The sequence below is a fragment of the Temnothorax americanus genome, unplaced genomic scaffold (genome assembly GCF_048541705.1).
Source record: "Temnothorax americanus isolate GAGA-0224 unplaced genomic scaffold, ASM4854170v1 Scaffold18, whole genome shotgun sequence".
Lineage (NCBI taxonomy): Eukaryota > Metazoa > Arthropoda > Insecta > Hymenoptera > Formicidae > Temnothorax > Temnothorax americanus.
In genome coordinates, this window is record NW_027509318.1 from 1,551,773 (window position 1) to 1,565,754 (window position 13,982).

The following is a 13,982-nucleotide window of genomic DNA, read 5'->3' on the forward strand; positions in this document are numbered from 1 at the left end:
AAAATTGTTTTTGACAGAAATCGATATATTGATAACCGAAAAATAGAGCACTGCCTACTTTAATTGTCTTTTTTTTTTATGGGAATGTCCATTACGTCTATTACGCATTTCGTTCGGTTCAAAAGAATTGAAACGGCGCAAGACGATTTGAATAATTTTATTCGATCCTTTCCGCATGTGCGACAGACAGAAGGGGTTGCAAATATCATGGTTGTAAGCGAACGAGGGAGGGGGGGAGAAAGGGGACAGCGCCCGATGTTTCCTTTCTCACGTTACGCTTTCTCCCTTGTCTGTGTCTTGCACCCCTAACCGATCGATTTCCGTTCCCCGCCTCCCGATGAACCCCGCGCGGTGCCGACCTCGGCGCGAACGCGAAATTTATCCTCGGCAGAGGCCGCGAAACTGGATTCAATCAACGAATATAGACGCTGGATCCATTTACATGCAAAAAAGAAGTACGCCGTCATCGATAAACGGTAGCGCGATTCATTTCGCGAAGGTACGGACGAACGGGAGAGTCTGGAGGAATAATACTTTTTCTCCTCACGCGGGACCACAAGCTCATTTTTTTTTTTTTTTAATTCTTACGTCGCAATTAAGATCTTTTACATTCAATGATGAGAAAATTGTATTCGCAGATTTGTTTCTCGTTCCTCTGTTGCGTTTGCCGTTACAAGAAATATGCATGGCACGCAGGTCTATTTTCTTCGCGTGTTCGGAAAGATCCGTGTATATTTCCGATCGATCCTCGATCATTATTTCCCCCTTCCGGAAGAAGGAAAACCTGCGAATGTCTCGGCGAAAGTTACGACGGCTTACGCCGGAAAATAGTGGCGCAATTTTGGTTCCGCCGGTTAGACAGCGAGCGGCTGCCGAGACGCGTTCCCCTCGTTTCTCATCGCGCGATGGCAGCAGAAAACGGAGATAAAAGCGTGTGATTTTCTCAAGGTGGAATGATCTCGTCGTTTGTCTGAATGTACAAGGGCGACCGCTCTGATATTACACAAAAGTTCGTCTAGACTTCGGATTCGCGTTGGGCGAAGGAGCAGGGCGGCGTGGGATTGCAAGGGGGGATGGGATATAATCAAAGAAAGCTCGCGCTAAGCTGGATTTAGAGTTAATCCGAGAGAGACCACGGCCGGAACACCGGCAGGTCGGTCAAGCGATACTCGTTGAATAATTATCCGCCGTGCTTAAGGGCTCAGATCGAAGAAATACTCCCCGATGAAATAATAATTAAAAAGATAAAAAATATCGCGTATCAAAATATTTTAATTCTACGGGAAAACACAAGATTCTATAGAACTGCCACACACATTTCCCGTGTATTCTCCGATTACTCCGAAATTCATTTTCTCCCCAACAATTTGATTAGATTTGATTTGCTATCTTTCTCGTTGTTTCTAATTGTTCCGTCTTAAATATCTCATTGATTTAATGTCGAATTAAAATTCCGCGGCGCTTAAATAATTTATATTAGAAACGAACTAAATCAGATTCGCGATTCGCCGTTTCCATGTTTCTCAGTCACGTTTCTGAAATATTCGCAAAATCGATTCTGATTAGAAATCAACAGATCAATTCCTGCTGTACGCCGTACAACGATTAATTAACGAATTGGAGCGAAAATAATCTCAAACAAGAAAAGTAAAAGTATTTTATAATCCTTAATAATCCGTCAAAGTTTCGTGCTGAGCTTTAAAAAAAAAAAAAAAATCTACGAGGCTCGGTATGAAGAAACAACCCTCGCAAACAAGCAGCGTCTCCTATTCATCCCTCTCTTTTGATTTGGGACTTTTGATTCACACGGCGTTGCTCCGTTGCACTCGTTGCACGCGAATGCATTATGCATCGGGTTGCACGCGTGCTGGTTTAGCACCTACGCACCCATGCATGCCAGAAGTCTCGTTTAAAGACACAGGAAGAACTTCTTCCTGCGTGAAAAGAGAGAGAAAGAGACGGGCTCTCTCCGGTCTCGTATTTCGAGTCGTAAAATGGGCGAGCCGTCTCCTTTGTACGAATGTGTTTCGTAGCGAGAGAATCCCGCGGATATAACTTAAAAACGTTGTCATGCGCGAAGATTAATACGGCGCGTTTATTTCCGAGCCCGGCAGACAAGTTTGTAATTCTAACTTTTAAATAAATATCCTTTGCGATGTCAGCGATATGGCAAAAACTTTCGTAACCGCCTTCCCGAAAGGTGCTTCAAATATCGCATGGTAGAGTCCTCTGTATGTACATTTAAAGTCGTTCGCTTCGAGAACTTTTACCAAGTTAAAAATATATGTTTCTATTTAAAATTCTCTTTGCCGATAAAAAATATTTTTTATCGGTCTCCAGTCAGATTTCTTCTTTGGCGACGAAGATTAACGCGTTCTCGACTTAATGTATACGCGTGGGTTTTGACAAAGTGTGCAGCGGATCTCCCGTTGCGTCATCGGGGCTCTTCCGCTCAAGGACGTAATCCGAAATCGAGTTCGGGTAAATGGGGCCGATTCTCTCTCTCTCTCTCTCTCTCTCTCTCTCTCTCTCTGTCCGCGGGGGCGGCTCGGATTAACTTTCCGTTGGCGTAAAGCCGCGCCCAAACTTGCCCGCAAAATAGAGCTGACCGTCGTTTAATCCGTTCACGTCAGAGTTACGTGCCCGCCAGACCGATCCCCTCGCAATTGCATTCCAATTAGTGCGAAAACGCAGACGCCGAGACTGCAGGCGTCGCAGGTTCCGTGTGCCGCATCTTACCACGTCAGCATCGTGCCAGCGGAGACAATAGCACGCGCGGCGGCGACACTTCGACGTGTGTGAGATACGTGAGAAAATAAATTCCTGACTAAATTTTAAAATAAATATTCGGGTGTATATCCGACAAGTCCGAGCTCGCACGTGCACGACGCGTATGTCCTCCGTGAGGATCGATGATTCTTTCCTCTTCATTAATCTCGATCTACAATATAGGTGTTTCGAGCCCTAAGCCTTAAGAAATTGTTCAATCGCAGTTGAATTTGAGAAGAATAATTGACTGTGCGTGGTCAATTTCTTAAGGGCTTAGGGTTTGAAACACTTATTGTAGACTCGGGACTTATCTCTCGCGCTTCGCGAAACGCGAATGCGAGACCGCGGACTAAACGGAACGAAAGCGTCAGTTCGCTCCTTATTTAGCGCGGACACGTATATGTGTAGTATATACCCGCGTATCGCGCGCGAGCACGGATTTTACACACTTACGGAGAACGCGAAACGACAGGTCGCCTTTACATTCGAGTGTATAAATAGCCAAATGAAATCGTTAAAGACGCGGTATTGCTGCGTATTATGGCGTATTACTGCGAAACGGATTACGATCCAATATGAGAGGGGGGTTCCCCTATATCGAATATATTATACATTTATCGCGATTATTAAGCTCACCGTGCAAAGCGATATCAATTCCCCGCTATAATTTTTTTTTTCATTGCGCAACACGTACAATTATTTCCTTTCAGTAACGGTAACCGTTCTCGTCTCATATAACATGGAATTATTACATCATTATTAAATATTATATAACATAAAAACACAAAAGTCTTACGGATGGAAATTGCTTCTTACAAACGGGACGTCGTTCTATGTTTCTCGCTCTAACATATTCAAATGGAACGGTCTTTGAACAAGCCTGCAATATAATACGGGTGACATATAATTTCCATTTTAGCTCTCGCGTTGCAGACCTCTCCCGACGTGTATACGACGCGCGGATCGCTTCCGAAAGAAGATTAGAGATCCATGCCTCCCGGGCTATTGTGTCATTTCCCAGTTTCCGTCCCGATTGCGATCCGCGTTCTGTATGTATACACGCGTCGTCTAATCACGGCAATTAATTCCGGCCGCCTTTGTACGCGGCGCGTCGACACATGCGGCGCGTGCATAAATTTTGCAATGCACACACACCCGAGCGCGTGCACGTCCCCGAGCGGCGGCGTTTAAACCGGTTTCCGGTGGCATTCAATGGTCGCTTTCGCGTATATAACTGCGTTCGGAGGCGCGGATAAGTTATACGAAATTAACGGGTCGCTTATCGCCTCCTTTCCCTCTCTCTCTCTCTCTCTCCCCCTCTCCCTCACCTCCCCCCTCCTCGCGAATTCGTTCGCATTGCACGCGTCGGGATTGCCGAAAATCCGCGTTACGTTACATCTGTGGCAACAGCATTTATCAACAATGTGACCCTTATCAGCCCCACCCTCCTCCCGATTAATCTAATTCTAATTCTCAGAGATTAATTTTAATTTGAGTTTTTGAATGTTTTTTACGCGCTTTTACACTGTTACATTCGTAGTATCAAATCATACTCAATTTGAGTCATATTTAATCATTCGTATTGTCGCCGCTGCTCCTACTCAATATGTCGTTAATTTAACAAAAATAATAAAGTTAAATAATAGTAAAAAATAATAGTAACAAAATATTATTTAACTCAAGGAACTGGTTTAAATTTCATTAACGTAATATAAATCAACTAATAAATCAACGTCAATTATTACTTAACGAACACGCGTTTGTAGATGCAGCTTAAATGCAAGTCATGAAGTTCTATATTGTTTCTCAGTCTGGACGAGCGGTACAATTTTTCGACTTGAGTTCGAGACAAAAACCGCCCCGACACACCTCTCAACAGTCTCAACTATATATCTGAGTGCGAATCTGAAGTGCCCCCGCGATATTGCAAACATGCAGCTCGGTATCGCGCGCATGATGCATTTGATTGACCGCGATAAACTCGTGCGCTTTTCGCCGTCGCGCTTATCGCCGGGAATAAAAATTCTTCCGCTCGCATTCTATGTCTCGATCGAAAATTACAATGATAAAGGGCGAGCTTGCGTAAAACTATGTAAAACTCCGCGATAACGCGAATCGCGAGGAGCGTGGTACGTCGGCTTAAAGCGGGAGATGTCGGCATCGCTGTATAAATAATGACGAAGATCCTACGGAGAAACCGAAAATTTCTTCGCCGAAAGTTGGCCGCGAGGCCAGCTCTTGATGAATCCTCCGAGCGGGCGGTGAAAAAGCGTGAATCGCATTTGGGTGGGAACGCGCGGTATTTGCTCAAAGCGGTAAGGTATTTGCTCTCTCTCTCTCTCTCTCTCTCTCTCTCTCTCTCTCTCTCTCTCTCTCTCTCTCTTGCGAATTTCGCACAGCGGCGAATCCCGTTTCCACCTAATTGGAATTGCGCGTAAGGCTCCACTTTAATTAGAACTCGCGAGTGTTTTTAATCTACTAAAAACACTCCGATTTGTTAAACCCAAGTCCCTTATCTTTTCACATTCGCGTGCGCGAATCGGACAAGAACTCGACGGCAATGAACGGCAACGAAAAAGTGCGTCCTGAAAAATTTGCGATACTTGGAAATATGAACGGACGATGACTTCCGTATGAATATTCAAGCTCTTCGTTTGTCGTTTGTCGCTCTTAGCCGGCCCGATTAAACGAAGAGCGTTGTGTGTGTCACGATCGTGCTGTCTCTCTCTCCCCCTTCGTCGAAAGCTTTTAACCTAATTAGCATAATGTCAGTGGGAACGAAGTGAGCCGATAGAACACGCAATAGCGTCTATCTACCTCGACGGAGAAGATTAAAAGCGCAACGTGAAATGGCCAGGACGATTCTAACAAGCCGCCATATACCGGAAAAGTTCCTCTCTGCAATGCCGCAAGAAGGAGCGCAAATTAAATTATTCGAGAAGTCTCGCGGGCATAGTGGCCTCTATTATTCCCGTGCAAATCCCGCGTTTAAACGCGAAAAATACCCTTTGAGTACTTCACAAAGGGCAACAAACGAATATCTCAAAACCGCGCTCGGGCTTGCCGTGGTAATAAGAGAGAAAGAGAGAGACGCGGCCAAAAAATCTCTTTCCTTCGGATCCGATAGCTCAGCTTCCATAAATTCATACGTTTACATCGCCTGTCCGGCAAGTTTTATATGTCTTATTATGTACGTCACAGTAGTATTAATTTTCATTATCGTAAGTATACACTGTCAAATTCATAGTGTTAGATTATACTCAATTTGAGTAATTTTTAATTATTCATATAAGTCGCTACTGTTTCTACTCAATATTGTTAATTTAACTAAAACAATGGGGTTAAAATAATAAATTTCGACACACGCGTTAAAAATAACAAACACGTTTTCTATCTCAAGGTAAAAGGTATTGGTTTAAATTTCATCTTTTAATATTTAACAGTGTATGTGACAAAATATTATATAATATGATTAAATAAGATTATATCCTGGGCAGTCACCCGCTTTTTATTTCACCTTGTTACCTAGCTATTTAAGTGATTCAAAATGTTGTATTAAATGGCATTTATTTTTTGAAAGCGTTTTAAAAAATATCGACAACGTCGGTCATCGGTGACCATCGAAATGTCAGGCGTCAATCACATATTAATGACAGTCAACGAGCTTCTGTAATTTTTTAATCGAATATTCATGTATGAAGGTTTAAAAAGAGAAAAGTCTTGAGATCTAAAAATACTTATATACCCACAAACGTACCGTGTTTGAAGAAGACTCTTTCACGAGGATAATGCGATTGACTCGAACGAAGCAGCAGCGTCAAGAGTCTGTCTCCTTTTGTGGACGAACTTTCCACTTCCTCTCCGATTATTCGAGCTACCCGGTTGCACGATACGCGCGTCTATCCCTCGCCTTGCGCGACGCTCGGTTCCCGAACAAGGACTGCGTTATACAACAAATTCACTTCGCACTCGGCACTCCCGCGTTTTACCGTCCCGAAGATCCGCCGGCGCTGGTTGCGCGAGCACTTCGAGCGGACGTGCCGGGCGCGGATAGAGCTCCGAAACGTGTCGGACACGCGGGAGAGATAACACATATGCCGCCCGCGCGAGAGAGCGGAGTTTACGAAGAGAGGATGCGATAAAAATAGCTCCTCGAAAAGCCGTTCCGATTGTGCCCGCTCGCTGTGCTCCCGTCGTCTTCGTCGTCGAGGCGAACATCTGACTCGAGTATTCCGCGCGGGACGCGCCTCCCTTTTCAACCCCCTACGAAAAGGAGAGAGAGAGTTTGGCGAAAACTTTTCGCGGATCGAGTTATCGCGTTTCAGCGCTCCGCTATTTTGTTTGTCTTGTTCGATTTGCCCGGGAGCCCCCTTTGCCCCGTAAATTTGAGTTAGGTAACTCGCACCGGGGGTGCAGCCGTAGGCACTATGAATCATCTCGTCCCCCCGCGCGCTACGTGGTCTCGCCGGTCTAAAATTCTCGCGCTCGCGATCGTTGTGTACTCAGCCCTTTATTTCGTCGTCGCGAAAGAAAAAAAGAGGGGAAACTTGAAATTTCTGCAGCGATATCGTGTCGTATCAGCGTCGCGAAAGAGCGTCGCGCCGCTCAGAAGAGGGAACGATGACCGCGAGAAAACGATGATCACTCCCCCTTCTTCTTCTTCTTCTTCTTCTCCCGTTCGGCTCGAAGTAATTTATTTATCGGTACGTGCGTCGTTTGTAAGTCACGTCGCGACTGTCGCGACTGTCGCGAACAGCCCCCCTGGTGATCACCACGGCCAAAGTTCGCCGTGCTCGCGCGGACACACACCGCGATAGGAACGCGCGCGATATTCCTCGCGGGTGTTCCAAGCCCCCAGCCCCCCGTTCCGGGCTGGAAAGCCCGGGGAACGAATGCCGGAAATATATGTGGAACGGCGGCGTGCACGCGCTATCTGCCGCGCCGCGAGCGCAGGAAACGCGCCCAGGGCCGGAAATGAAGAATATGTAACCGCGGGGCGGCGAGGAGCGGCGACCGCGCGTGCACATGTTCCTAATGAAATTCTAACGACGCGTGCGGCACAGAAACTCGCTTGCAGATATATTTATACCGGGGCGCGAAACCGGAGCACCGGCTCCGTCGGATTTCAGATCTTTTATGCTTACAGACGCGCGAGAAGGAAAAGAAAGGAAAAGAAAACGCATCTCGCGCGCTGGTCACGGCAAGAAGTTGCATGTTTTCCGTCCCGATTTTGTATGTACGGCGACGAAAGCGTGTTTGTTACGACATATCGATAACGTAAATCGAGAGAAAGCCGAATGCTGCACGCGCGAAGTCATGAAATCCACATTTAGCAGATATCTGCGCGTATCCCGCGCGGGTATCGGGAACGGAGATCGGCCGTGTGTTACAATTCGTACAGATTATATGTACGTATATATATATGGACGCGATTTCGTATCGCGCCGCGCCGGTTCGATCCGCGATAAGTTTCGCAGCCGAATTCTGCAGTCGAAGTTAAGCGGATTGCTAAGTTCGGGGAAAGGATTGTCGAACCGCCGCCGCGCGCCGGTATACGATCGTAACTTCCGATCCCGTCGAATGCAGTTCGTAATCCGTTACGGATCCCTCTCGACGTGATGTCTTTTCTCTCTTTCTCACTTTCTCCATTGCCCTCCCCGCGCGGCCGAGCAACGCTCTTATCGTTCGCGCGATAACGCTCGTGTCGTCTATAAAATTTTTAGTGAATGAAATCTTTGACGCCCGTTGTCGATCTTTTCCAGATTCATGTTTTGTATAATTAAAAGATTATGTTTAAAAAAAAAGTCACCAAATATACGCGCCAAAAACTGTGGTACAAAATTGTTTTAATATATTCAATTAAAATTTTAAAATAATTATGTATTGCAACATAAATAAAATTAATTAAATTAATTTCCATAAGAAAAATGTTTAGATGAATAATAAGTGTATGATTTAACATTTCACAATTTGAAAAACGTTTTTTTGCAATTTTATATATTTCGAGATATATAAACTGAATCTGCTCGAAAAGATTGTCACTCCCGTTTTTTATATCCTGCTTGATCACAATAATTTCATGTATTTTATAACACTTGCGAGATCTATCAGAAACTTACATATTTCACGTACACATTTCAAGGCGAAAAACTAAGACCCACACTTTAAATAATCTCTAATTCATGTCAGAATTAATTCCCATTCCCATGTTACGTGTCATGTAATATGAAGAGAAAATCAGCGCGAGGGAGAAGACGCTCTTCTCTGCTTATAAGAAGAGAAAATTTCGATAAAATTTTTTATCGACCGGCGGACAATTTAGCCTGAAAGCGCGGCCCTTGACTCCGCGGGCAAGAGTCATTAAAATTTCGCCCGTAATTCCGTGATTTGAGAGGTCGAGCACGGAAAAGGTCGGGTCGCGCGAGTTGCCCAGCTGCATTAACAACCCCGGGGGCGCGTCAATTCGCGACGAGGGGTGCCCCGATATCGACGACGCCCGGAGGAGACTTCCTTTCTTCGCGCTCTCCGCACGTGCCCGCGATGTTTAATGCAATTTCCCTTATCGCGGCGACGAGTTTTCCCTCGTTCCCCGCTGCGCGCCGTCGCGCGTCCCGTCCGCCCACCGTCCTTTTCCGCGAGAGAAAAAGGAAAAAGTCCTGGCCGGAGCGCGCGGAGCAATAAATTGCAGCTACTCGAATCAACTTTTGAATTACGACTCGGGATGAGAGCTCGTTACGACAACCGGCGAAATCCTGTTAGCCGCGTTGCAACCGTAATGAACTCGTCCGACGTAGCTGATGGTATAGCGGGCGCGAACAGAAGACCACCAGCACACCGCCGATTCCGCCATCCGCCAGGAGCTGCGCGAGCGCGCGACCGAAAATTGTTCCGCGATATGCTATCGAGATCGCGTTGATTTCACTCGGCCCCCGCTAAGAAAACTTCTTGATTATTAATGGCTAATTCGACACACACACACACATTATACCAGTCTCGCGATTTACTCCGACGTCGCGCGCTATCGCGTATTCCCTTTAACGGATATACTCTCATTTATTCCGCAAAACTTCACCGTACTTCGGCTCGACGCTGTATTCCCGTTGGGTAATAACGATTCTCGCGATTTACTTTCGATTCATCAAGAAGCGAGAACTTGCACGGAGATAAAGTAATTCTTGGAAATACTGATGCGATAACGTGCGCACTTTAAGATGTACGACGTCGTGAACAAAATTCACAAACTTCGTGTAACAACATTTTGGTATCGCATCTTTGTGACTAGAAAAAATATATCTACACTGTTGAATCCGTGGTGTCAAATTGTACTCAATTTAATTCATTTTTAACCATTCCTGTAGATCGCCACTGCTTCTACTCAATATGTCATCATTTAATTTAACTAAATCAATGAAGTTAAAATAATACCGTTTTGTGTTAAAGTAATACATTTCGACACACACGATAGTTAAAAGTGACAAAATGTCATTAAACTCAAGTTATTGAGTTTAAATTTCATCCTTTGATATTTAACAGTGTAGATGACAACACATCAGCCGTTTTTCTGTATTCAACGTCCGTACCAGAAGTCACGTCGTATATTCGCATACGATTTGACAAAATGTCGCAGGTTTGAGGATAAGCATAAAGTTTCCGCAGATATACCGTATATTTTACGTACAGCATGTTTTTACGCGACGGAGAGCATAAAGGTGTGACGGAAACTATATACGAGAGAGGAGAGCACGCTCGTACGCGGTCGCTCGTTCGAGGTCTCCTTCTTGCAGCTACTAAAAAGTTTGTTACCTTTTTAGGGAAGGTATTGTCTTTAGCAAGACGAGGGAGAGAAACGACGGGGCTAAAGAGGGTTTTCACGCGAGTCACTGCGAGATAAAGCGCGGGGGGATGGGGAATGGGCGTCGCTACGACATACGACGGGATAGATGCCGATAAGAGCAATTCTGAGGGTGCGTTTCCACATAGGACGACCTAAGTGTCGACGACGAGAATGCGCGGATAAAGATCGCCGACGAGGAGGGGTGAGGGGGACCCCGACGCGATATTATTAGCGCGTAACTCACGGAAATAATATAGCTACAATATAGCGCACACCGCGTGTATTACATCTCGAAAAGTTATTGTTAAGACAGACTGATTTATTATTTAAAAAAGATTACGCGCGCGCAGGATATCTTACAAACGGAATGTTTAAATGCTAACCGCGTGAAATGAATTTTTCACTAACGCGCTTTAATTTGTCGCTGGACGTCATTTCGCTCTCACGTGACACGACCATTTAATTTCACGTGTAAAAGAGGAAAAGGTTTACCGAGGAATCTGCCTTGTTTCTCGCTACTCCTATTACGGCAGCACACGTTCCGCATCAGGGCGATATCGCCGGCCCGATAAGAGGGTTCGGAGACTAAACGCCGGAGATCGCATCTGCGAATAATGCAAGCTCCTCCGAAATAACGTCGTCATGATTTATCACATACATATATATATATATACCGCAGGATATAATCAACAATTCCAATTCCCGGCCGTTACTCCGATCTTTATCGCGCGCAAATTTATCTACGATTTACCCATGTATTCCTGTCACAGATCTCGTATTCTCGGATACATGGCACGAGCGATCAAACTAATTGTAAGATATAAGAAAGATAATTTCGTAAGAAACTATATTTAAAGACTTAATTAGTCGACGTCTTCTTGAATTGTTTCATAATTCGATTACAAGAGGAAAACTCCTTTTTACTATTCTATATAGTTCACGTTTAATTGCTGCTATAATTACGAGTATATTATTTTTGCGATATTAATGGCCGCATCGGGATATTTCTCTGCCCGCGTATCTGTGACCTATTTAACTCTTTTTCGGATATACGGCGCAAATATTCGCGCATAACGCGCACTGTATGCGATCCGCTGAGAGTCGTACCCAGTTCCGCGCCGCGCATTAAATTACATTTATTATTCTCACGACACACCACCGTAATACATTTCGTCGACAGCAACGCTAATCTACACTCTCACAATGAATGCGCTCGCGCAGGCAGCACGCCTCATCAATCACACTTGCGAGGAAAGTCCTCCTCCTCCGGCCTCCAGGGGAACTGATTTTCATTAAATTGATATATACCGATTCCCCGTATCTCCCGCGAACCTCTAACAGCTGCTATTTCCTAAGCAGATGTTTGCGCGCACACGTTAGAAGTTAAAGGAGTTATATTTAATCTATTACTATAGAGGGCACAGAAATGTATCAAGAAATTTTCGCGAGAAAGATATTTTTCAATAAAAAAATTTAAATATATGTATTTAACATTGCCCTTGAAATCTCTGATAGTTATTATACTGAAAAAGCTTTTTCGAAAAAAAATTTTTTTTAGCAAATCTATAACGCAGTCATTAATTTCATGCCATCTGCAAACAAACTCGTGATGTACTTATTAATTTGTTGTTACTTGCCAACAAGTATCTATACACACACACATTCGTTTGTTAATTTGTTCCGTTAATTCTTTCTGAATCGATTTCAGTAATTTATTTATCCGCAGTCATGTCCGTGTCGACCGACTTACGGCTGTCAGAAAAAGACGGAGTAGGAGAGGAGAGAAATAGGGGAAAGGGCGACAGAGAAATGGGCGAAAGGTAGACGATATCGGGAAGCGGAGTTCGCGTCTCGGAAATACTAAATAAGCAGGGTTGTATTGTAGGAGTAGACCTCCACTGCCATTGTCCGTAGGCGTGCGGGCGAACCTAGGTCTTAAGATCCAGTCTGGTTTCTTGGGACAAAGCCTCCGCGCGACGAGGCTGCCAACAGCCGAATGTACAATTACACACGCGCGTCGTCTGCTCCGTCTCCTTAATTAACGCGGGGCTTTCGGCGCGACGCGACGCGACGTCTCGCCGCCGAAGTACATCTCGCTCCTTATAAGCGCGAGCCCTCTTTCTTTCTCCCGTCGCGATACGGTAATTCTTTAATGCGTTTATGATTAATCGTGTCAACCTCCTATACGCGAGACGTAATAGGAATAACGCAAGCGAAACAATAAAGATAGATCACGGTCGATGAAGTTGTACGATTCGGGAGAATCATCTCGCCATGAAGTTTCATTTGCGACGATATCTCCAAATCTTCAAGAGTATTGGAGATGATTTTAAGTATGTATGTATGCATATGCCCCTTCATCCCATTTTGTATGATCGACCCTTAACTCGATTGTAACTCCGAATCCGGCATTCCTCTCGCAGTTTCCATCCGCACAGGATATCGCGCGCATATCGCACTCGTAGATCCTGATTGAAGGAGCGATCCCGCGGCGTAAGAACGGGGGAGCCCGTTATGTGCTCTGCATTATGGAGGTCGTCCAACCATCCGAGAATGTCAGGGCGTTACATAAAGGCCGTTACCAGGCGCACGATGGACGACGAGAATCGTCGGGGCGCTCTCTGATCCTCCTCCCTCGTCGCGCGTCAGGTCCGAAAAGGTCAAACGTGAGGGAAAGACGCGCGTTCCCGGCATTCGACAGCATCATCAGCGAACGACGTTGGCAACGATCTCTCCGTTGAGCAACCCCCCAAAAAAACGCGAGATACGAAAAGCGGACGCTTGAACGAAATCTCTATATATCTTTTAAAAGCGTTTCGACAGCAGCAAGGCGACGTACTCGAGAGACCAGATTTTATTTGAATTGCGATATTGAAAAGTCTCCGCGCGAATAAATCATTAATCCTTACAAAATCGACGTTCAAAAATATTTAAAAATGTATATTCGAAAAAATTTGACCGAGAAAATAATGATTTTACGACGGCAACGTAGCTGCACGTGTAACGAAATAAAGATTGAAGTGTTTTATTGTGCCGGTCCTCCCTCTGGAACAGTCCCTCGGAGTTTCGGGCTTTCACGCGCGTCCCCTTTCCCTTTCGATAACTACATAGGTACACATAAAAATAGCTAGTAACCTCTTCAGGTGAAGGGCTCCTGCGGGAGCTACGTTAGAGGCACGTGTCGTGAATTTTGGATATCCGATTCCGGGCGCGTACCCTTCGTCATCCCCCTTCGTGTCCCACCCTGCCTCGGCACGACATCGCCAATATTCGACGTCCCGAATCCACCTTTCGCTCGGTCCTTTTTGCTCGGTCGTCTGTCTGCTCGACCACGATCGCGTTGTCTCTCAAAATCTATGGACAACGCCTGCAAATCCAA

The 13,982-nt window shown here is 45.3% G+C and overlaps 2 protein-coding genes across 7 annotated transcripts in view; one reads left to right on the plus strand and one right to left on the minus strand.

Moving 5' to 3' along the window:
- LOC143896092 (uncharacterized) overlaps nt 1-13,982 on the minus strand; it is a 94,848-nt gene that overhangs the window by 12,552 nt on the left and 68,314 nt on the right. The window lies entirely within an intron of this gene.
- The window catches only part of LOC143896102 (uncharacterized), an 86,440-nt gene that overhangs the window by 606 nt on the left and 71,852 nt on the right, over nt 1-13,982 (plus strand). The gene's annotated exons all lie outside the window — the stretch shown is intronic.